This window comes from Eschrichtius robustus, chromosome 19 (assembly GCF_028021215.1).
Source record: "Eschrichtius robustus isolate mEscRob2 chromosome 19, mEscRob2.pri, whole genome shotgun sequence".
Classification (NCBI taxonomy): domain Eukaryota; kingdom Metazoa; phylum Chordata; class Mammalia; order Artiodactyla; family Eschrichtiidae; genus Eschrichtius; species Eschrichtius robustus.
In genome coordinates, this window is record NC_090842.1 from 55,231,238 (window position 1) to 55,256,080 (window position 24,843).

The 24,843-nt window shown below is 38.2% G+C and overlaps 1 protein-coding gene, 1 long non-coding RNA gene and 2 pseudogenes across 3 annotated transcripts in view; 2 read left to right on the plus strand and 2 right to left on the minus strand.

Annotated features, from left to right (window-relative positions):
* The window catches only part of LOC137753340 (zinc finger protein 345), a 186,903-nt gene that overhangs the window by 91,693 nt on the left and 70,367 nt on the right, over positions 1-24,843 (minus strand). The window lies entirely within an intron of this gene.
* LOC137753428 (large ribosomal subunit protein eL33 pseudogene) lies at positions 157-498 on the minus strand (annotated as a pseudogene).
* LOC137753448 (uncharacterized) overlaps positions 6,022-24,843 on the plus strand; it is a 30,942-nt gene continuing 12,120 nt past the window's right edge. Inside the window, exons 1-2 of the long non-coding RNA XR_011071482.1 lie at positions 6,022-6,219; positions 7,757-7,810. This is a non-coding gene — a long non-coding RNA (uncharacterized lncRNA). The remainder of the gene's footprint in view (positions 6,220-7,756; positions 7,811-24,843) is intronic.
* On the plus strand, positions 10,285-10,799 carry LOC137753423 (glycine cleavage system H protein, mitochondrial pseudogene; annotated as a pseudogene).

The window sequence follows — 24,843 nt, forward strand, 5'->3', positions numbered from 1 at the left end:
GCTTATACCATTCATATTCAATATTTTTTACTTTGTGATATATGCATTTAGAGCTAGAAACATGCCTCAAATTACTGCTTTTACTACAACCCAAGTGTTTTATTTTTTTACAAGAGAACAAATCCTACACTTTTATTTATTTACTTTTCAATAAGTTTAAATCCTTGAAAGGTACAGCATCACATGGATTCTGCGTCCAATGGCCTTAGCAAGAAGATTGCTTTGGAATTTGTCACGAACCATGCCACTGTTTCCATGAACACCCGTTATCTTTCCCCAGATTACTCTGGTTTTGTTAGGTTTTCCATCAGGAGTTACTGTGTTGTTCTTTGCTTTGTACACATAAGTATATCTCTTGCCTAGATAGAATTCAGTTTCATCTTGAGCATATATACCTTCAACTTTCAGGAGAGCTGTGTGCTCCCTCTGGTTCCATAGACCCCACTGATAGCCAGCAAAAATGGCCTTGGACCACAGCCTTCCAGAAATATTTGTCATTTTAGAAGTCCTGTTCCCAGCAGGCCCCACTTATTTGCCCCCGAAGTTCAGCTGTGGGAACTCCACACACCTCCAAGGGTCCAAGATGGTTGAAAAAGCCCAAGTGTTTTTTATTTTCATTATTATTAACGTCAAAATATTTCAAAATTTCTATTCTGCCTTATTATTTGACCCATTGATTTTATAGAATTATATTGCTTAAGTTCAGATAACTTGGGAATTTTTCAATATTTTGTTTTGTTATTATTGTTGATTTTTAGTTTAATTCCATTGTGACCACACAACATACTGTACATGATTTCAATCCTATGAAATGTATTAAATCTGCTTTATGGCCCAGCGTATAGACTATTTTGCTAAATGATCCATGTTCACTTGAAAAGAATAGATATTCTGTCATTGCTAGGTGTTGTATTCTGTATTTGTTAAGTTGGCTAATTGTGTCATTCTCATATTGTTACTGATTGTTTTGGGACTACTTATATATGAGTTAATAGGACTTGTGTGTTAAAATCATTTATTTATTAAAGTGGCTTTATCTTTTTCTCCTTTTTAGTTCTGTGAATCTTTGCTTTCAGAGTAGAATTCTAAAAATTCTCCCACAATGAGATATTATCTCAGTAGCTGATTGGCAAAAAAAGTTTCAAAGTGTTACAAGTGTTGTCAAGGATGTGGAACAACTCTCAACTATGTGGCAGTTAGTGTCAATTGAAATGATTCTGGAAACACTTTGACATCACCTGGAGAAGCTGGGAAGCACATGCCCTAGAACAAAGCAAGTCCACCTGTAAGTATTATACTTTAGAGTTATTCTTACACAAACTTTTAAAGGCCTACAGAAATGTTCAAAACAGCACCACTTGAAATAGCAGGGCAAAATCTGGAAACAACTCAAATATCCATCAAGAGGCTATATAGATAAAATTTGGCAGATGTACACAGTAGAGTGCTGCCCAACATTGAGAAAATGAACAAATTCCCAGAACATAATGTTGATTTTTTTTAAGTGACAATACATAGAATGCCATTTCACTAAAGTTCAAAACACATGCAAATCTAGACAATATATTTGGGGATACGTATATATATGGCAAATCTATAAAGAAAATCAGGGGAATGACTAAATTCAGGTGATGGTTAACTTTATGGGAGAAAGGGGAGGAATGTGATGGGGGAGGAGCATCTAGGACACTTCAGGGACTTCCCTGGTGCTCCAGTGGGTAAGACTTTGAGCTCCCAATGCAGGGGGCCCAGGTTCGATCAATCGTTGGGGAAATAGATCCTGCATGCATGCCACAACTAAGAGACTGCATGCTGCAACTGAGAGTCTGCATGACACAACTAAGAAGTCCACATGCCACAACTAAAAGATCCCGCATGCCACTACTAAAGATCGTGCATGTGGCAACGAAGATCCCGCATGCCGCAACTAAGACCCAGAGCAGCCTAAATAAATAAATAAATAAATATTTAGGACACTTCAAAGGAATTGATAATAATTTTTTCTTAAGCTGAGTGGTAGGTCTACAGAATTTATTTTCATTGATTCAACTGTACTTATGTTCATATATATATATGCTTGTATGTGGAATTCTAAGTTAATAAATAGGCTCAAAATGAAACAGGATGAAAATATGAAATAGCTGAACAATTGTATTACTGAATTCAAGCCAAGGAATTCTCTGACACAACCCAAAGAATTAAAGGAATACAAGAAGCAAGAATATAAACCCAGAGAATGTATTCAGGAGAACTTGATGAAGATAAAACTAGAAAATAATGACATAGAAAATTTAAAAAAAATACAGTTGACCCTTGAACAACACAGATTTGAACTGTGCAGGTCCACTTATACATGGATTTTTTTCAATAAGTACGTGCTATAGTACTACATGATTTGCAGTTGGTTGAATCCTCAGATGTGGGACCTAGGATGTGAATATGGAAGACCAACTGTAAAGTTATACACAGATTTTCAATTGCACAGAGGGTCAGGGCCCCGTGTATTTCAAGGGTCAAATGTACAACCAAAACTAGTTTTTAAAAAAATGACCAAAATCTTGTCATTTGAAAAGAGCAAGGGTAGACTTTTGCTTACATACAGTGAGTAGGTCACATGCATTTATTTCCCATCACTATCCAAAAAGGGATGAAAACAACAATGACAACAAAAACAAATGTGAAGACAAAACTACAACAAATAAGAAAATTCAAGGAACTCTGGTATGAAAGAGCTATGAGTGAGATAAATGAAGCAGTTTACAAATCCCCTGAAAGGCCCAGGTTCCACAGAAAAGGACCTTGGTGAGGTATGGATCTGGAAGTAGAGGACTGGTTGAAAATTTATACACAAACTCATTGCCCTGCTCTTCCCCCTCTCCAGTTAACTTTGCTCCCTTGTCTAATAAAATACATTTGATCTCTGGATAAATTGATTTTGAGAAGATGTAGAGGATGCACAAAGAAGGGCAGACAGACACAGAATGAGTAATAACCATAGTCTGAAATCTTCTTAAGCTTCTTTCCCTATCCTGGTCCCAGTCACCAGCAACTCAACACATAACCTTCACAGGCAGGAAACTGGAGGAGTCCTCTAAGGAGAAACTAAAGAGCAAAGAGAATAGAATTCTGGGGGTGTCCCAGAGAAAAGATTGCTTCTGAAATCCATCAGTCGGCAGGCTCTAACTCATGACTGAAAGTAAGGATTACCACATGGTTGAGAAAAGTACCTAAAATGAAAGACAGAGAACAATTCAAACAGGAAAAGGGAATTTGGTCATAACAAAGACAATACATGTAGCTAAGAAAACTTTAAATGAATAATATTTAAATAATTGAATATCATACCTATCACATGCATAATATAATTATATATTATTCATATAATTATGAATCAAATATAATGAAAATAATATATATGCTATATATAACATTAATATATAATTTCATAAATGTCAGAGAAGATATTGCATTCCTAAAGAACAGTATACTATATAGAAAAGATAAAAACCATGAGAGAGCTCTAGGAAATTAAAAATATGTATTATTAAAAATTAAATAGAAGTAGAAGATAAAGTTCCTAGACTTGAGTAAAAAGATAGAGAAAATAGGAGGAAAACATTTAGAAGCTTAAGCCATGTAAGTTCCATCAAGTAATTCCAGTGAGAGAGAGGAAAGAAGGAAAGAAAGAAAGAAAATACACAAAAATTTTCCAGCCCAGAAGTACATGAGTCTCTAGAATGAAAATATGCACCTGACACCCAGCATTAAAAAATTTTAAAGAGGGATTTCCCTGGTGGTCCAGTGGTAAAGAATCTGCCTTCCAATGCAGCAGGACGCTGGTTCGATCGCTGGTCAGCGAACTAAGATCCCACATGCTGCGGGGCAACAAAGCCTGCATGCCACAACTACTGAGCCCATGCGCCTCAGCTAGAGAGCCCGCATGCTCTGGAGCCCACGTGCCACAACTAGAGAGAAGCCCATACGCCGCATGGAAAGATCCTGCATGTTGCAACTAAGACCCGACACAGCCAAAAATAAATTTAAAAAAAATTTTAAAGATCCACACCAAGGAACAAAATTACAAAATTTTAGTACATTGTGTGATATATATCACCCTAAACATTCCAGGAGGGTTGGGAACACAGATTACGCACAAAGAAATAGAAAACAGATGACAAGTCCTTACAAAAGCAACGTTAGCTACTGTAAGATTTTATCTGAATTTATGCCTTCAAATTCTGATTTATAGTAGAATTCTCACCACAGGCAATAAGTGAGATTGCAATAAAGGTATTTTCAGACAGTAAGAACTTAAACATTTACCTCAAAGGCATGCATTTGAACGAAGTTGTTGGAGAGAGGCAATCAGCAAAAATGAGAAACATACAAAATTAACAAGACTTGGAACATAGGAATTCAATTCGGGAAAAGGGAGAAACCCTTCAGTCCAGACTGGAGCTGCAAGACGATGGCTGTGAAAGAGATTCGGCAAGGGGGAGAAAAAGTATCAGATAAGTTTGAACATTTGGAAAAATCATTGCTTAGAGTTTGACACTTTGGAGGGGTGGGGGGAACATTTAGAAAAGGGTAGCAATAGGAGCAAGAAGTACATATACATATAAACCAAGTCAGCTAAATCCACAATAAAAAAAATTGTGTAAACAATATATTTGGCTCTGAAGCACAAAAATATATTATATAATCAGTATATAAATACCAAATACTGCTTTAACCAATAACTGTGATATAGTCATATTTGGAAGTGGTAAAGGGAGAGGACTGAGGGTGGGAGGGTCTTGTTTTAAATGAGGTCTGAAGTTTTGATCATTAAACAGGACACTTAAATTATTTTAACCACTAAAATGAGACTGATTTTTAAAAAATAAATTTATTTATTTTTGGCTGCATTGGGTCTTCGTTGCTGTGCGCGTCTTTCTCTAGTTGCGGCAAGCGGAGGCTACTGTTCGTTGTGGTGCATGGGCTTCTCATTGCGGTGGCTTCTCTTCTTGCGGAGCTCAGGCTCTAGCCTCGTGAGCTTCAGTAGTTGTGGCACATGGGCTCAGTAGCTGTGGCACACGGGCTTAGTTGTTACGCAGCATGTGGAATCTTCCCGGACCAGGGCTCGAACCCAGGTCACCTGCATTGGCAGGTTGATTCTTAACCACTGCGCCACCAGGGAAGCCCGAGACTCATCTTTTAACGAACAGTGGTAAAAGGAATTTTTTATTACCTAAGAGTGACTAAGGACGTTATTGGGCTCCTATACAAATATATAATTTTTACTCCTCTTCATGTTACTATGTAGTCCTCATTTCTACATTTTGGTATGGGTCCAGGAATACATTATTATGATCCCATCATAATAAAGGAGATAATTTTGTCTCCTTTCCCCCCCAATATTTATGCCTGAAATTATTTTACTTAATTAATTGCCAGTCATAATTCTGAAGGCACACCTAACCACCATGTAATTAATCAAAATGCCACACATCCAGCCTCATACACAGAAACAGTGATGCACAAGCGCAGACCCTGTGGAAAACCATAACCAGAGGCGTTGGCCTATCAAACCCATTCCAGAAATAATGCACGGTGGAGCACAGCCACATTCACGGATACACACAATCTCACGCACTTCACTAACGAAACGCGCAGACTTCCGGCTTCAGAGCTGGGCATAATCGTCCATTCTCTGCGGAGTCATCGCAGTACCCCATGCAAATAATTACACGCAAGAACAGCCCCATGCACAGAAACAATCCTGACCAGATTACACACTCAGGCACACTGGCATCCAGCCGGCTCCGGAATCCTGGCGCCCGGCAGGTTTTACCGCCCCGTTCCAAACCCAGCTGCTCCCTGTAGAAGAAGCGAGGGAGCACACGCACTCCTCTTTGCGCCTGCGCACTAGTGACTGTGCGGAGAATTCCCGGCACTCTCCGGGAGGGGCGGGTCGAGGAGCCGATAACCAATGAAAAAAAAGCCAGAGGCCAAGACACTTCCCGCAGGGTAGCAGGCCGGAATCAGTCTCAACCTGTTATTCGAGGGTTCATGTTTACGGGTCTGAGGTTTCCTGGAACCTCCTCGGCCTTTCACCGCCTCCTACACGCTTGGAGGAGGCGTGGGACTTGCGTCTGACAGAGACAGGCACTTCCCAGAACCCCAGCGTCACAGCCCTGGGAAAGAGCTGTTCTCCTATGCCTGTTCCATTGGAGTGTGGTGAGATGGGAACCCGTGCAGCCGCAGCTTTTCTCGGACATCTATGTTTGGGAGGGGACAGGCGGCACTCTGGAGACCCGACTGCGCATGGGAAGCAGAGGGTTTAGGGCATTTGGGGCCTAGAGTCTTCTGCCGCTCTATGTTTACCCCCAGGGTTCCACCAGGTTGGTGCGGGTTGACCTCGTGTTAGGCTGCACCCTGCAGGCCTGCAAGCCTTGTAGTTGCCCAGCAGCAGGTTGCAAGAAGGAGCATGGAGACAGCGGTAGAGACATCAAGTGTTTATTGGATAGTGAATCTTTCAGCTCTGAAGCAAAGGCCCTGGGGTGATACCCCACTGTGTATGGCAGACATCAGGCAGGACACAGGCAGTAGTCTTCCTCTGGGGGGAGGAGGAGGAGGAGGTTACCAATTATAGGGAAATTGATGTCAGGTGGGCTCATTAGTTTCCACGGAAACCAGTAGAAGAGTGTGTCCCTCACTGCCCCTTTGGTTAACAACCATCACTGGGGCAAGTGTTGCCCCTTGATAAACTAGCATGGTGTAGCCGTTCTGGTCTTGATCTCAGAAAGGCAGCAGTGAGCAGTGGCTTGAAGTGAGATTTTAGTTCCCTGCCCAGGAATTGGACCTGGGTAGCCCAGATGAAAACCAGGAATCCTAGCTGCTACACCACCAAAGGCTAGGGGCTAGAAGCAAAGTTCCCTTGGTTCTTGCCTCATTTGAAAAATGAATTTCTCAAGGAGGCAAAAACTGTAAAAACAGGTACAGAGTTTACTGTTAGAGACACAACACAACAAGTGGGAGAGCACACGGAGAAACAGTTTGTTTATTTAAGACAGAAGCAAGACAGGGATACGCACCCGGAGAGAAAGGGTGTGGCTGTCCTCCCTAATGAGGAGGAGCGCAGTAAAGAGGAGGTCAAATCATTGGGGCTCGTGCTGCAGCACAAGGGAGCAAAGACAAGGAACAGGCACCCTTGCTCACTCCCTGACAGGAGCTGCTTGGGTCCTTAAATGGGGTAACAATGGGAGCAGATCCATGGGTTGGGCAGGTGGCGTAGCCTAGGTGGTCAGCCCACCCCCTTGGTGGTGCTGTGTACCATGCTTTTGCTCCCAGCCTCTCAGAAACGGCAGTTGGTTTGTGGCTTTTTGTATCCTATTGTTCATAATTGCCTCAACTGCGTGTGTGTGCAGTTATTTTTAGTCCCTTATAGTTTCATTGTATTCCGTTGCTCAAGGAGATGTCTGTCCAGGTACAAGCACTCTGGTAGAGGGTCCCAGGTCCCAGCCTATCTCAGAAGGACCCATAGGACACTTCTGGAGAAACGAAGGCAATGAACGGCCTCAGGGGTGACCAGCTGCAGTGTCAGAACTGCAGCGTATCCAGAGCTGTGAACCCAGACATTCTAGTCTTCTACTTTCTTTGCGTGCATGTGAAAGTGAGGGGCAGAGATGGTAGTGGAGACTGGGTTTTGACCAATCTTCAAAAAAGATCAGATATCTCAGGCACCCCTTTCCCTGGCTACTGCCATTCTCCACAGAAGTCATGTGAGAAGGAGAGAATTGCTGCTGCACATCAAAAAATCAAATTCAAGGTGAGTTTGTGCTTCCTCTTTGTTCCATGAAATGCATTTCGTTTTTCAGTATGTGGAAACATCTGGTGTCCTCCTGAAACATTTTCACTGACTTACCCTTAAGTCTTCCTTCCACAAGGAAAGTCACAGGTCCTGGGGATAGATCCCATTCCCCAGTGCACCCAAATGTCCTTCTGGTTAATTATTTACATTTTGCAAATAATTTAATTCTTCCTGTTGACTCTTTTATTAAGCATTCTTAGGCTGTAGAAATGCAACTCTCGAGGATAATAGACTACTATTTTAGACAGTGATTTATTAATGAAGAGAATATACCTGCTTGGAATCACACAGTGGATATTCATAACCTTCTACAAAGGCTTGAGATCAAAAGCAAATAGGGCAGGAGATGGTTTGACTCATTTCAATCAGTGACAAGGACTTTGCTTTGTGAAACTTTAAGAGTAGGAATGTAATTGGTGGTTTGAGAGGCCTGTTTCAACTAGGGTGGAGATCCCACCACCACTCTACTCCAGAATACCTAATGGTATTTTTTGTACTGGCCAGGTCTACTTCCTGGTTTGTCAGCATAACTTTGTTTCAGGCCACATTTTTGTGTGATGTGTGAGCAGTATGGTGTAATGACTAAGAGTGTGGGTCTAATACCTGGGTTAAAATCCTAGCTCTAACACTTGCTAGGTGTGTGAGCTGCTTGGGTAGTTTATTCAACTTCTCCTTGCCATAGTTTCTTTCTTTCTTTTTTTTTTCCAAAATATTTTGTAAAGACTATTTTTTTTTAAGAGCGGTTTTAGGTTTACAACAAAATTGAGAGGAAAGTACCGACATTTCCTATATATCCCCCATCCCAATACATACATAGCTTACCCCATTATTAACAACCCCCACCAGAGTGGTACTTTTTTTTTTTTACCAAGGATGAACCTACCTCAACACATCATAGTCACCCAAAGTCCATAATTTACCTTACTGTTGTACCTTAGTGTTGTACATTCTATGGTTTGGGACAAATGTATAATGACATATATCCATCATTCCAACCTCATAGAGTATTTTCATTACCTGAAGAATCCTCTGTTCTCTGCTGATTCATCTCCACCCACCCCCCATAAACACTGATCTTTTTATTGTCTCCATGGATTTCCTTTTTCCAGAATGTCATATAGTTGGAAGCAGACAGTATGTAACCTCTTCAGATCAGCTTCTTTCACTTAGTACTATGCATTTAAGTCTCCTTCATGTGTTTTCATGGCTTGATGGCTTATTTCTTTTTTAGCACTGAATAATAGTCCATTGTCTGGAGGGACCACAGTTTATCCATTCACCTACTGAAAGTCATCTTGGTTGCTTCTGAGTTTTGGCAATTATAATAAAGCTGCTGTAAACATCTGTGTGCAGGTTTTTGTGTGAATATGTTTTCATCTACTTAAGGTAAATACCAAAGATCTTTATTGCTGGGTTGTACGGTAAGAAAGAGTATGTTTAGTTTTGTAAAAAAACACCAAACTGTCTTCCAAGGTGGCTGTGCCATTGTTTCTTAACTGGAAAATACCTACCGTGTAGCATTATTATGAGGGTTAGATGAGTTAATAGTGTAAAGTCCTTAGAATAGCCCCTGGCACATACTAAAAGCTCAGAAAACATTGCCTGTTATGATGTGGTAATTCTGGGTCATTCCCACTCAGCTTTCTGCAGATCAGGAACAATGACAGTGTGAACTTAAATTTCTTGGCACTTGTAGGTAAGAAAATGAAGCAAATGCTAAAGTCATGTAGAGTGGCATTTAACTCTATGCCATTTACCTTTATGGGATTCCAGGAAACAACTGAATCCTTGATTCCCCCCCCCTCATTTATTGAGATATACTTGACATATAGCATTGTGTAAGTTTATGGTGTACAGTGCGAAGATTTGGTAAATGTATACATGGTGAAATGATTACTACATAGTTAGCTCTGTGCGTGTGTGTGTGGTGAGAACGTTTAAGATCTACTCTCTTAGCAACTTTCAAGTGTACAATACAGAATTGTTAACTATAGTCACCAAACTGGACATTAGATCCCCAGTTAGATCTTCTAACTGGAAGTCTGTACCCTTTAACCAACATCTTCCGGTTTCCCCAGTGCCCTAGCACCTGATAAACTCCATCCACTTTTTGTTTCAACGAGTTTGGTTTTCTTAGACTCCACATATAAGTGAGATCATACAGTATTTGTCTTTTTCTGACTTATGTCACTTACTGTAATGCTTTCAAGGTTCATTCATGTTGTCCCAAATGACAGGATTTCCTTCTTTTTTTTTTTGGCTAATATTCCATTGTGTGTGTTTATCTATATCTATATATAAAGAAAACGTGTTGTATGCACATATCACATGTACATTTAACCCATTTTCTTTATCCATTTATTGGTGGACAGACAGGCTGGTTGCATGTTTTGGTTGTTGTAAATAATGCTGCAGTGAGCACCCCTGCGAACATGGCACTGCGAGCGGCACGGAGCGTGCGGGCCGCGGTCTACAGCCTGCGCGCCATCTCTGCGCCCAACGCGCCCTGCCCGCCGCGGCCCTGGGGACTGCGGGCGGGCGCCGTCAGGGCGCTGTGCACCGGATCAGTTCTGCTGTCGGGTCGTAAATTCACAGACAGACATGAATGGGTAATAATAGAAAAAGGTGTTGGAACAGTGGGAATCAGCAATTTTGCACAAGAAGCTTTGGGAGATGTTGTTTACTGTAGTCTGCCGGAAGTTGGGACAAAATTGAACAAACGAGGAATTTGGTGCTTTGGAAAGTGTGAAAGCTGCTAGTGAACTATTCTCCTCTATCAGGAGAAGTAACTGAAATTAATGAAGCTGTAGCAGAAAATCCAGGACTTGTCAACAAATCTTGTTATGAAGATGGTTGGCTGATCAAGATGACACTCAGTAACCCTTCAGAACTAGATGAACTAATGAGTGAAGAAACATATGAGAAATACATAAAATCAATTGAGTGAAAATGGAAACCCTAAATAAACTAGTTTGAAACAACTTAATCTAGCATAGTTGTCTTAAATTAATGGTGGATAGATTTTTAAAAAGAACCTTTTAGCAAAAGAAACTACTTGCAACAATGTTGCCTGAAGAAAATACCCCTTAACTGCCTAATGACTTCAGATAAACACCGCATCTTTTTCACAACACCCTATAATTTTTAGGCTAGTCTCCAGTTATGATATTCAGAATTCCTGAAATTATCTGTGGTAAAACTAGTTATAAAAATTATGTAATTTAAGGATAACATTGTTATCTTAACCTTGTATAATATTGTAACTTGCTTACAGCCATCCCTGGATTTGGGTCAAAATACTCAATGAACTTCCCACTGGAAATAAATGGCAGTGGAGAAAAGTTTTTTAGTTGTATAGTGTCCAGTGAAGAACATTACTATCTTAATTTTGCAGTATACTGTGTTTGCTGGTGCTATTTCTATACAGTGAAGCAACAGCCTTGCAGGAAAATAAACAGTTTAATAATAAACTATTCAACTTCTTAATTAAAAAAAAATAATGCTGCAGTGAACGTGGGGGTACAAATAAATCTCTTTGAGACAGTGATTTCATTTCCTTTCTGTATATACCCAGAAGTGGGATTGCTGGATCATATGATTGTTCTATTTTTAAGTTTTTGAGGAAGTGCCATACAGTTTTCTATAATGGCTGCACCAATTTACATTTCTACCAACAGTGTACAAGGGCATCCTTTTCTCCACATCCTTGACAACACTTGTTATCTTGTCTTCCTAGGGATAGACATTCTAACAGGTGTGAGGTGATATCTCACTGTGGTTTTGATTTGCATTTCCCTGATTAGTGATGTCAAGCATCTTTTCATATACCTGTTGACCGTTTGTATGTCTTTGGGAAAATGTCTATTCGGGTCTTCTGCCTTTTATTTATTTATCTTTTGGTTGGAAGGGAAGTCCCTTCTGCCCATTTTTTAATCAGATTTTTTTCTCTTGAGTTGTATGTGTTTCTTATATGTTTGAGTTATTAATCCCTTATCACATGTATGGTTTGCAAATATTTTCTTCCATTCTGAAGACTGCCTTTTTATTTTGTTAATTGTTTCTTTTGCTGTGCAGAAGTTTTTTAGTCTGATGGAGTCCTACTTGTTTATTTTTTCTGCTGTGGCCTGTGCTTTTGGTGTCATGTCCAAAATATCATTGCCAAGGGAATTCCCTGGTGGTCCAGTGGTTAGGACTGCCTGCTTCCACTGCCGGGGGCCCGGGTTCGATTCCTGGTTGGGGAACTAAGATCCTGCAAGCCGTGCAGTGCAGCCTATATGTATGTGCGCATGTGTGTGTATATGTATGTGTGTGTGTGTGTGTGTGTGTGTGTGTGTATCGTTGCCAAGACCAGTTTTCCCAATGTTTTCTCCTAGTAGTTTTATGTTTTCAGGTCTTACATTTAAGTCTCTAATTCAATGAATTAGAGACTTAATTTTTGTTAGTGGTGTAGGATAAGGGTCCAATTTCATCCTCTTGCATGTGAATATATCCAGTTTTCCCAGCACCATTTATTGAGGAGGCTCTCCTTTCCCTATTGTGTATTTTTGGCTCCTTTGTCAACTATCAGTTGACTGAATATTTGTGAATTTATTTCAGAGCTCTTAATTCTGTTCTATTGGTCTATGTGTCTGTTTTTATGTCAGTATTAAACTGTTTTGACTAGCTATGTAGTATAGTTTGAAATCAGGACATGTGATGTCTCCAGCTTTGTTCTTCTTTTTCAAGATTGTTTCGGCTATTCAAGGTCTTTTGTGGTTCCATACCTATTTTAGAATTGTTTTTTCTATTTCTGTGAAAATGCCATTGGAATTTTGATAGGGATTGCATTGAATCTATAGATAGCTTTGGGTAGTATGGACATTTTAACAATATTAATTCTTCTGATCCATGAACGCAGAATATCTTTCATTAATTTGCGTCTTCTTCAGTTTCTTTCATCAGTGTCATAGTTTTCACTGTACAGATCTCTCATTTCCTTGGTAAAATTTATTCCCAAGTATTTTCTTGTTTTTGATGCTATTTTAAATGGAATAGTTTTCTTTATTTCTTTTTCAGATACTTCAGTGTTAGTGTATAGAAATACAACTGATTTTTGTATGTTGGTTTTATATTCTGCAGTTTTACTCAATTTGTATATTCTATCAGTTTTTTGGTGGAGTCTTTAGGATTTTCTACATATAAGTTCATGTCATCAACAGACAAATTTTACTTCTTCCTTTTTGATTAGGATGCTTTTTATTTATTTTTCTTGCCTGATTGCTCTAGCACTTCCAGTACTATGTTGAATAGGATTGGTGAGAGAGGGCACCCTTACATTTTTCCTGATCTTAGAGGAAAAACTTTCAAACGTTCACTACCGAGTATGCTATTGGCTGTGAGTTTGTTGTATATGGCCTTTATTATTTTGAGATACATTCCTTCTATACCCGTTTTTTTGAGAGTTCTTATCATGAAAGGAATTTTAATTTTGTCAGTGCTTTTTCTGCATCTAATAAGGTGATCTTATGATTTTTATCCTTCAGTCTATTAATGTGGTATACCACATTTATTGATTTGCATCCCAGGGGTTTATTCTTGCATTCCAGGGATAAATCCCACTTGATCAATCCACTGTGATCCTCTTAACGTACTGTTGAATTGGGCTTATTAGTATTTTGTTTAGAATATTTGCATTTATATTCATCAAGGATATTGGCCTGTCATTTTCTTTTCTTGTAGTGTCCTTATCTGGCTTTGGTCTCAGAGTAATGCTGGCCTTGTAAAATGAGTTCGGAAGTGTCCCTTCCTTTTCCATTTCTGGAAGAGTTTGAGAAGGCATGACATTAACTCTTCTATAAATGTTTGGTGGAATTTACTACTGAAACCATCTGATCCTGAGCTTTTCAGTATTGGGAAGTTTTTTGTTTTTTGTGTTTTTAAAAATATTTATTTATTTATTTGGTTGCATTGGGTCTTAGTTGTGGCAGGTGGGCTCCTTAGTTGTGGCTTGCTGGCTCCTTAGTTGCGGCACCCAGGCTCTTTAGTTGTGGCATGTGAACTCTTAGTTGCAGCATGCATGTGGGATCTCATTCCCAGACCAGGGATTGAACCCGGACCCCCTGCATTGGGAGTGCAGAGTCTTAACCAGGGAAGTCCCAGTATTGGGAAGTTTTTGATAACTGATTCAATCTCCTTACTTGTTAGTGGTCTATTCACATTTTCTATTTCTTCATGATTTAGTATGGGTAGGTGTATGTTTCTAGGATTTATTTCTTCTAGGTTATACAGTTGTTTCTGTGTAATTGTTCATAATAGTCTCTTATCTTTGATATCAGTTGTAATGTCTCTTTCATTTATAATTTTGTTTGAGTCCTCTCTTGTTGAGTGTAGCTACAGGTTTCTCAATTTGGTTTATCTTTTCTAACAACCAATTCTTAGTCTCATTGATTTTTTTTCTGTTTGCCTTTCTAGTGCCTATTTCATTTCTGCTCTTTTGATAAGATTTTGCTCTTCTGTCTGCTACTTTAGTCCTACTTTGTTCTTTTTCTAGTTCCTTGAGATGTAAAGTTAGGTTAATTATTTTGGATCTTTCTTTTTTCTTAATGTAGGCATTTATCACTATAAACTTCCCTCTTAGAATTGCTTTTGCTGCATCCCACTTGCTCAGTTCTCTTAATGAATAATATGCAGAAAGGAGCATACTTATTAATTTAAAGGAGACCAGGACTTCCAACTAGTCAATTAAACCTCTGTGTGTGTAAGAAGGAAATACTAGTAATCCTCATCTGATTTGACAAGCCTTATACATATTTACACCTTAAAGATTATTGAGATGTCACTAGAATAGCAAATCACCAAAATAGTCATTCAGAATTTCTTACTTTTTTAGAAATTTGAGGTTATTCTCATAGATTTTAGCAATAATCTCTGAAGTCCAGGTATCTTACAAGATTCCATGATAGAAACAACAATTCCAAGGACATATTTTTAATAATATTAGAAAACATAGTAAGGTGCTTATAGTTATAAATATTCACGTGCTCTGTATTGGACAGGGTAACAAAGCTAAGCCTTTGTTAATATTCTCTATTTGTCATTTTATCACATCAGAATTTTTATGTTGTTTTATAAGGTAAGAATGATATCTCTTTCATTGTAAATTCTAAGGTTGGGGAGGGGACATCACCTTTTTCTTCTGAGAAACTTTTTTGCTAATATTGTTAATTAAATAGATTTGCATTCTCCAGACAAATCTCTGAAATTTATTAATTAGTATTATTAGACATGGCTGTCAAATCGCACAGAACCTACAAAAAGAATTCTTGGAACTAATAGTAATTTTAGCAGGATCACAGATTACAAAATCAGTATACAAAAGTCAGTCATGGACTTCCCTGGTGGTACAGTGGTTAAGAATATGCCTGCCAATACAGGGGACACGGGTTCAATACCTGGTCCAGGAAGATCCCACATGCTGTGGAGCAACTAAGCCCATGCACCACAACTACTGAGCCTGCACTCTAGAGCCCACAGCCACAACTATTGAGCCCATGCGCCACAACCACCAAAGCCCGCGCGCCCTAGAGCCTGTTTGCCACAACTACTGAGCCCATGTGCAGCAACTACTGAAGCCCGTGCACTCTAGGGCCCGCATGCCGCAACTACTGAGCCCGTGGTCTGCAACAAGAGAATCCACCGCAATGAGAAGCCCGTGCACTGCAGCAAAGAGTATCCCCCACTTGCTGCAACTAGACAAAGCCCGCGCACAGTAATGCAGACCCAATGCAGCCAAAAAAAAAATAAAAAAATTTTTTTTTAATTTAAGAAAAAGTCAATCATCTTTGGGACTTCCCCGGTGGTCCAGTGGTTAAGAGTCCGCCTTCCAATGCAGGGAGCAGGGGTTCAATCCCTGGTTGGGGAACTAAGATCCCACATGCCGTGCAGTGTGGCCAAAATTTTTTTAAAATAATAAAAAATAAAAAAAAGTCAGTCATTTTTTCTATACTAGCAATGGACACCTAGAAGTTGAATTTTAAAAAACAGTACCTATATGTGTATGTATAACTGATTTACTTTGCTGTACACCTGAAACTAACACAACATTGTAAATCAACTATACTCCAATAAAAATTTTTAAAATATAAGCATTTTTAAAAAGACATACTTAGGAAATTTCAAGTATTCGATACAGTATGGTTAACTATAGTCGACATGCTGCACATTATCTGTCTAGAATTTCTTCATTTTGCACAACTAAAACCTCGTACTCCAGTTATTTGTGTTAAATGTAGATTCTGTTCATGTCTTGAAAATATTAAATATTTATATTCAATAAAGTTTAAAAAAATAAAAAACAATACCATTTTCAATAGCAACCCAAAAAGTGAAATGCTTAGGTATAAATCTAACAAAATATTTACAGAATCTATGTGGAGAACTACAAAAGAATGATGAAAGAATTGAAATACCTAAATATATTTATTTATGTTTTCACATATGGATTTTTTTGTTCATGAATATTCAAAGAAGTTTTATTATCACTGGACAAAAACTATAAATAACTCAAATGTCCATCAAAAAGTAAATGGATAAAGACATTTTTATACATTCACAAAATGGAATACAAAACAGCAACAAAAAAGGGATGAATGTCAAAATAATCACGCTAAATGTAACAAACAAAATACCACTTATATAAAATTGTCGAAAATTTATACTTGTATGTAGTCACAAAGAAAGATCAGTTCTTGCTTGGGGATAAGGAATAAAAGGGAGGCTATATACAAAAAGGCACCAAGAAACTTTTGCAGGTGATGAATACGTCCATTATCTTGATGTTTTTTCAGGTATGTACACATGTAAAAACACAACAGACTACACTTAATTTTTTTTTTTTTGGCTGTGTTGGGTCTTCATTGCTGCGCACAGGCTTTTCTCTAGTTGTGGTGAGTGGGGGCTACTGTTCGTTGCAGCGCACGGGCTTCTTATTGCAGCGGCTTCTCATTGCAGAGCATGGGCTCTAGGCGCGTGGGCTTCAGTAGTTGTGGCACGTGGGCTCTGGAGTGCAGGCTCAGTAGTTGTGGCACACAGGCTTAGTGGCTCCACAGTATGTGGGATCTTCCCAGACCAGGGCTCGAACCCATGTCCCCTGCATTGGCAGGTGGATTCTCAACCACTGCGCCACCAGGGAAGCCCTATTTTTTTAAAATTTTTATTTTATACTGGAGTATAGTTGATTAACAATGTTGTGTTAGTTTCAGGTGTACAGCAAAGTGATTCAGTTATACATATACATGTATCTCTTCTTTTTCAAATTCTTTTCACATATAGGTTATTACAGAATATTGAGCAGAGTTCCCTGTGCTATACAGTAGATCCTTGTTGGTTATCTATTTTAAATATAGTAGTGTGTGTAAGTCAATCCCAAACTCCCAGTTTATCCCTCCCCCGCCACATGTAGATTTTTATTCATATATTGGATCACTCAATGTTGTTAAGGTGTCAGTTCTTTCCAATTTGAGCTATAGATTTAAGTCAATTCAAATCAAAATACCAGAAGTCTTTTTTGTAGATATCAACAAGTTGATGGTAAAATTTTATGGAAAGGCAAAGGAACAGAAATAGCCAATACAATTCTGGAAAAAAGTTGTAGGATTCACATTATCTGATTTCAAGACTTAATGCAAAGCTACAATAATCAAAGCAGCATGTTATTAGTGAAAGAATTGACATATAGATCAAAGGAATAGAATAGAGACTCTAAGACTCATATGTATATGGTCAATTGATTTTTTTTCAGTATAGCACAAGGCAGTTCAATGGAGAAAGGATAAATCATTTCAAAAAATGATGCTGGAATAATTGAATGTCCATATGCAAAAGGATAAAAAAAAACCCTGACACAGACCTTACCCCTTAATAAAAAATTAACTCAAAATGAGTTATAGACCCACATATAAAATGCTATAAAACTTAGAAAATAGGAAAAATTCTGCATGGCTTTGGGTTTAGCAGTAAGTCAGGTATTTTGTAGGATATTCATCAGTTTGGATTTATCTAATGTTTTCTCATGATTAGATTGAATTGATAGATTTTGGAGGGAAGAATACCTCAGTGGTGATGTACCCTCTTCAGCACATGACATCAAGGGATACAATATGTGCTATTACTGGTGATGTTAGCCTTGATCACTTGGTTAAGGTAATGTCTGTCAGATTTCTCCATTGTAAATTTACTGTTTTTCTCTTTGGAGTTAATAAATTTGGGGAGATACTTTGAAGCTACATGACTATCTTGTTTCTCATTAAACTTTCATTCACTGATTTTAACATTCATTAGTGAATCTTGCCTGCAACAATTAAAATTGTGATTAGCTAATGATGATTTTTTTTACCTTCCTTATTTCTTCTATATTTACTAATAAGAATCCTTCTATAAGGAACTGTTGTCCCTACCTCATTTATATGTGTGTATGTCATTTATATGTGTATGGGTCCATAAATATTCATTTATTATAATACACATACAGACAGATACACAATCCAACATTCAAATTCTTTTCGCATTTAGGTTATTACAGAATATTGAGTAGAGTTCCCTGTGCTTTACAGTAGGTCCTTTTTGGTTATCTATTTTTTTTAAAAAACTGATATAGGGAAGTTTATAGCAGCTTTATTCATGATTGCCAAAACTTGGAAGTAACCAAGATGTCCTTCAGTAAGTGAATGGATAAATGAACTGTGGAAAAACAAGACAGTGGACCACATGGCATGAGGGGTCTAGTTCCCCAACCAGGGATCAAATTTGTGCCTCCTGCAGTGGAAGTGCAGAATCCTAACCACTGGACTGCCAGGGAATTCCCTGGTTATCTATTTTAAATATAGTAGTGTGTATATGTCAATCCCAAACTCCCAATTTATCCCTCTCCCCACCCTTTCCCCTTTGGTAACTGTAAGTTTGTTTTCTAAATCTGTGAGTCTGTTTCTGTTTTGTAAATAAGTTCATTTGTATCTTTTTTTTAAAATTCCACATATAAGTGGCATCATATGGTATTTGTCTTTCTCTGTCTTACTTCACTTAGTATGATAATCTCCAGGTCCATCCATGTTGCTGCAGATAGCATTATTTCATTCTTGTTAATGCCTGAGATAGTATTCCATTGTATATATGTGCCACATCTTCTTTGTCCATTCATCTGTCGATGGACATTTAGGTTGCTTCCATGTCTTAGCTATTGTAAACAGTGTTGCAATGAACATTGGGGTGCATGTATCTTTTCGAATTATGGTTTTCTCCAGATATATGCCCAGGAGTGGGATTTCAGGATCATATGGTAGCTCTATTTTTAGTTTTTTAAGGAACCTCCATACTGTTCTGTACAGTGGCTGTACCAATTTACATTCCCACCAACAGTGTAGGAGGGTTCACTTCTCTCCACACCCTCTCCAGCATTTATTGTTTGTGGATTTTGTTTATTTATTTTTGGCCATGCCACACGGCATGTGGGATCTTAGTTCCCTGACCAGGGATCAAACCCGTGCCCCCTGCATTGGGAGTGCAGAGTCTTAACCACTGGACCACCAGGGAAGTCCTGTTTGTGGATTTTTTTGATGATAACCATTCTTACTGGTGTGAGTTGATATCTCGTTGTAGTTTTCATTTGCATTTCTCTAATAATTAGCGACGTGGAACATCTTTTCATGTGCTTCTTGGCCATCTGTATGTCTTCTTTGGAGAAATGTGTATTTAGGTCTTCTGCCCATTTTTCAATTGGGTTGTTTGTTTTTATGATATTAAGCCACATGAACTGTTTGTAAATCTTGGAGACTAATCCCTTGTTGGTCACGTTGTTTGCAAATATTTTCTCCCATTCTGTGGGTTGTCTTTTGAAAAAGATACTGCTGCAATTTATGTCAGAGAGTGTTCTGCCTTAGTTTTCCTCTAAGAGTTTTATAGAAACTCACATTTAGATCTTTAATCCATTTTGAGTTTATTTTTGTATATGGTGTTAAGGAGTGTTCTAATTTCATTTTTTTACATGTAGCTGTCCAGTTTTCCCAGCACCATTTATTGAAGAGAATGCCTTTCCTCCATTGTATGGTCTTGCCTCCTTTGCCATAGATTAATTGACCATAGGTGCGTGGGTTTATTTCTGGGTTTTCTATCCTGTTCCATTGATCTATATGTCTATTTTTGTGCCAGAACCATACTGTTTTGATGACTATAGCTTTGTAGTATAGTCTGAAGCCAGGGAGCCTGATTGCTCCAGCTCTGTTTTTCTTTCTCAAGATTGCTGTGGCTATTCAGGGTCTTTTGTGTCTCCATACATATTTTAAGGTTTGTTTTCTTTTTGTTCTAGTTCTGTGAAAAATGCCATTGGTAAGTTGATAGGGACTGCATTGAATCTGTAGATTGCCTTGGGTAGTATAGTCATTTTGACAGTATTGATTCTTCCAATCCAAGAACATGGTATATCTTTCCATCTGTTTGTGTTGTCTTCCACTTCTTTCATCAGCGTTTTATAGTTTTTAGAGTATAGGTCTTTTGTCTCCTTGGGTAGGTTTATTCCTAGGTATTTTATTCTTTTTTTGATGCGACGGTAAATGGGATTGTTTCTTTAATTCCTCTTTCTGATCTTTCGTTGTTAGAAATGCAACAGATTTCTGTATTTTAATTTTGTAACCTGCAACTTTACTGAATTCATTGATGAGCTCTAGTAGTTTTCTGGTAGTGTGTTTAGGATTTTCTATGTATAGTATCATGTCATCTGCAAAGAGTGACAGTTTTCCTTCTTCTTTCCCAATTTGGATCCCTTTTATTTCTTTTTCTTCTCTGACTGCCATAGCTAGGACTTCCAAAACTATGTTGAATGAAAGTGGTGAGCATGGACATCCTTGTCTTGTTCCTGATCTTAGAAGAAATGCTTTCAGCTTTTCACCACTGAGTATGATGTTAGCTGTAGATTTGTTGTATATGACCTTTATTGTGTTGAGATATGTTCCCTCTATGCCCACTTTCTGGAGAGTTTTTATCATAAATTGGTATTGAATTTTGTCAAAAGATTTTTCTGCATCTATTGAGATGATCATATGGTTTTACTCTTCTATTTGTTAATGTGGTGTATCACACCGATTGATTTGTGGATATTGAAAAATCCTTGCATCCCTAGGATGAATCCCACTTGATTGTGGTGTATGATCATTTTAATATATTGTTGGATTCGGTTTGCTAGTATTTTGTTGAAGATTTTTGCCTATGTTCATCAGTGATATTAGCCTGTAATTTTCTTTTTTTGTGGTATCTTTGTCTGGTTTTGGTATCAGGGTGAAAGTGGCCTCATAGAATGAGTTTGGAAGTGTTCCTTTCTCTGCAGGTTTTTGGAATAGTTTCAGAAAGATAGGTGTTAATTCTTCTCTAAATGTGTGATAGAATTCGCCTGTGAAGCCATCTGGTCCTGGACTTCTGTTTGTTGGGAGTTTTAATTTAATTTAATTTAATTTAATTTATTTATTTTTGGCTGCATTGGGTCTTCGTTGCTGCTCCCAGGCTTTCTCTAGTTGCAGCAAGCAGGGGCTCTTCTTTGTTGCGGTGTGCAGGCCTCTCATTGTGGTGGCTTCTCTTGTTGTGGAGCACAGGCTCTAGGCATGCAGGCTTCAGTAGTTGTGGCACTTGGGGTCAGTAGTTGTGGCACATGGACTTAGTTGCTCCATGGCATGTGGGGTCTTCCTGGACCAGGGCTCAAACCCGTGTCCCCTGCATTGGCAGGCGGGTTCTTAACCACTGTGCCACCAGGGAAGTCCCTGTTGGGAGTTTTAAAATCACAGTTTCAATTTCAGTATTTGTGAGTTGTTCATATTTTCTATTTCTTCTTGGTTCAGTCTTGAGAGATTGTATCTTTCTAAGAATTTGTCCATTTCTTCTGTGTTGTCCACTTTATTGGCACATAGTTGCTTGTATTAGTCTCTTATGATCCTTTGTATTTTTGTGGTGTCCATTATGACTTCTCCTTTTTCATTTCTAATTTTATGGATTTGAGCCCTCTCCCTTTTTTTCTTCATGAGTCTGGCTGAAAGTTTATCAATTTTACTTATCTTTTCAGAGAACTGGCTTTTAGTCTCATTGATCTTTGCTATTAGTTTCTTCGTCTCTGTTTCATTTATTTCTGCTCTGATCTTTATGATTTCTTTCCTTCTACTAACTTCGGGGTTTGTTTGTTCTTTCTCTGGTTGCTTTAGTTGTAAGTTTAGGTTGTTTATTTGAGATTTTTCTTGTTCCTGAGGTAAGTTTGTATTGCTATAAACTTCCTTCTTAGAACTGCTTTTGCTGCATTCCATAGGTTTTGGATCATTGTGCTTTTGTTTTCATTTGTCTCTAGGTATTTTTTTGATTTTGTCTTTGATTTCTTCAGTGATTGGTTGTTTAGTAGCATGTTGTTTAGCCTCCACATGTTTGTGTTTTTTACAGTTTTTTTCTTGTAGTTGATTTCTAATCTCACAGCATTGTGATTGGAAAAGATGCTTGATATGATTTCAATTTTCTTAAATTTACCGAGGCTTGCTTTGTGGCCCAGCGTATGGTCAATCCTGGAGAAAGTTTGATGTGCACTTGAAAAAAATGTGTATTCTGCTGCTTTTGGATGGAATGCTCTATAAATATCAGTTAAGTCCATCTGGTTTAATGTCAATCTGGTCATTTAAGGCCTGTGTTTCCTTACTGATTTTCTGTCTGGATAATCTGTCCATTGATGAAAGTGGGGTGTCAAAATCCCCCACTATTATTGTGTTACTGTAGATTTCTCCTTTTATGGCTATTAGTATTTGCCTTATATATTGAAATGCTCCTGTGTTGGGTACATATTTATTTAAAATTATTATATCTTCTTCTTGGATTGATCCCTTGATTGTTTCATAGTGTTCTTCTTTGTCTCTTGTAACAGTCTTTATTTTAAAGTCTATTACGTCTGATAAGAGTATTGCTACTCCAGCTTTCTTTTGATTTCCATTTGCATGGAATACCTCTTTCCATCCCCTTACTTTCAGTCTGTATGTGTCCCTAGATCTGAAGTGGGTCTCTTTTACCCATATATATGGATATTGTTTTTGTATCCATTCAGTGAGTTTATGCCTTTTGGTTGCAGCATTTAATCCATTTACATTTAAGGTAATTATCGATGTGTATGTTCTTATTGCCATTTTGTTAATTGTTTTGGATTTATTTTTGTACGTCTTTTTTCTCCCCTTCCTCTTTTGTTCTCTTGTGATTTGATGACCATCTTTAATGCTGCGTTTGGATTGCTTTTTCTTTTTTGTGTGTGTAGCTATTATAGTTTTGGGGTTTGCTGTTCCCATGAGGTTTTGATATAGCAGTCTATAAATGTATTGATACAAGATTGTTTTAAGTTGCTGGTCTCTTTCCTGCCTAGAGAAGTTCCTTTAGCATTTGTTGCAAAGCTGGTCTGGTGGTGCTAAATTCTCGTAGTTTTTGCTTGTTTGTAAAGCTTTTGATTTCTCTGTTGAATCTGAATGAGAGCTTTGCTGGGTAGAGTGTTCTTGGCTGTAAGTTCTTCCCTTTCATCACTTTTAAATATATTGTGCAACTGCCTTCCGGCCTGCAGAGTTTCTGCTGAAAAATCAGCTGATAATTTTATGGGAATTTCCTTGCATGTTATTTGTTGCTTTTCCCTTGTTGCTTTTTATATTTTCTCTTTGTCTTTAATTTTTAAAATAAATTTACTTATTTTATTTATTTATTTTTGGCTGTGTTGGGTCTTCATTGCTGTGCATGGGCTTTCTCTAGTTACAGCAAGCGGGGGCTACTCTTCGTTACGGTGCACGGGCTTCTCATTGCGGTGGCTTCTCTTGTTGTGGAGCACAGGTTCTAGGCACGCAGGCTTCGGTAGTTGTGGCACGCGGGCTCAGTAGTTGTGGTTTGCGGGCTCTAGAGCACAGGCTCAGTAGCTGTGGTACATGGGCTTAGTTGCCCCGCGGCATGTGGGATCTTCCTGGACCAGGGCTCGAACCAAGGAAGCCCTTGTCTTTAATTTTTGTCAGTTTGATTAATATGTGTCTCAGCATGTTCCTCCTTGGGTTTATCCTGCCTGGGACTCTCTGTGCTTCCTGGACTTGGGTGATTGTTTCCCATGTTAGGGACATTTTCAGCTATTATCTCTTCAGATATTTTCTCAGGTACTTTCTCTCTCTCTTCTCCTTCTGGACCCCTATAATGAGAATGTTGGGGCGTTTAATGTTTTCCCAGAAGTCTCTTAGACTGTCCTCATTTCTTTTCATTCTTTTTTCTTCATTCTGTTCCACAGCAGTGATTTCCACCGTTCTGTCTTCCAGATCATTTATCCATACTTCTGCCTCTTTATTCTGCTATTGATTCCTTATAGTGTAGTTTTCATTTCAGTTATTGTATTGTTCATCTCTGTTTGTTCTTTAGATCTTTTAGCTCTTTATTAAACATTTCTTGTATCTTCTCAGTCTGTGTATCGTAACTCTTACATGGCCAGGGTGGAACTTTTTGACATTCCAAAACTGGTTCTTGCATGACTAATTAGAGAAAGTGGGCTTAATAAAACATCTTTTCAAAATTCTGACCCTGAGAGAACAAAAGTATTCTTGGGAGAAAGTTTGAAGTTATAACTCTTATCATGTCCTTGAAATGTAAACACATCCTACATTTCCTGAGACTACAGTCTTGGCTCAACTAGTAGAAACTAAAACTGAAAAAAGAAAAAAAAAAAAGGGAAAAGAGGCCTTTTAAAACTCAAGCAGGAAAACTATGAGATCTCTGTGTCTATTTGGATATATGTATGTCTGTGTGTACATTATAAATATGATATGTTCCTACCTCCGGATGATATTACCAAAAATAGTTTGTAAAAGAGCTGTATTTAATTGACTTAAAAGTAAGTACTTAGAAATCAAATACTTCTGAATGTAACTTAAGCTAGCCCAAATTTTTAAGGGTTCATATGATCTAGGGTTAATCTTTAATAAGTGAAAACAAGT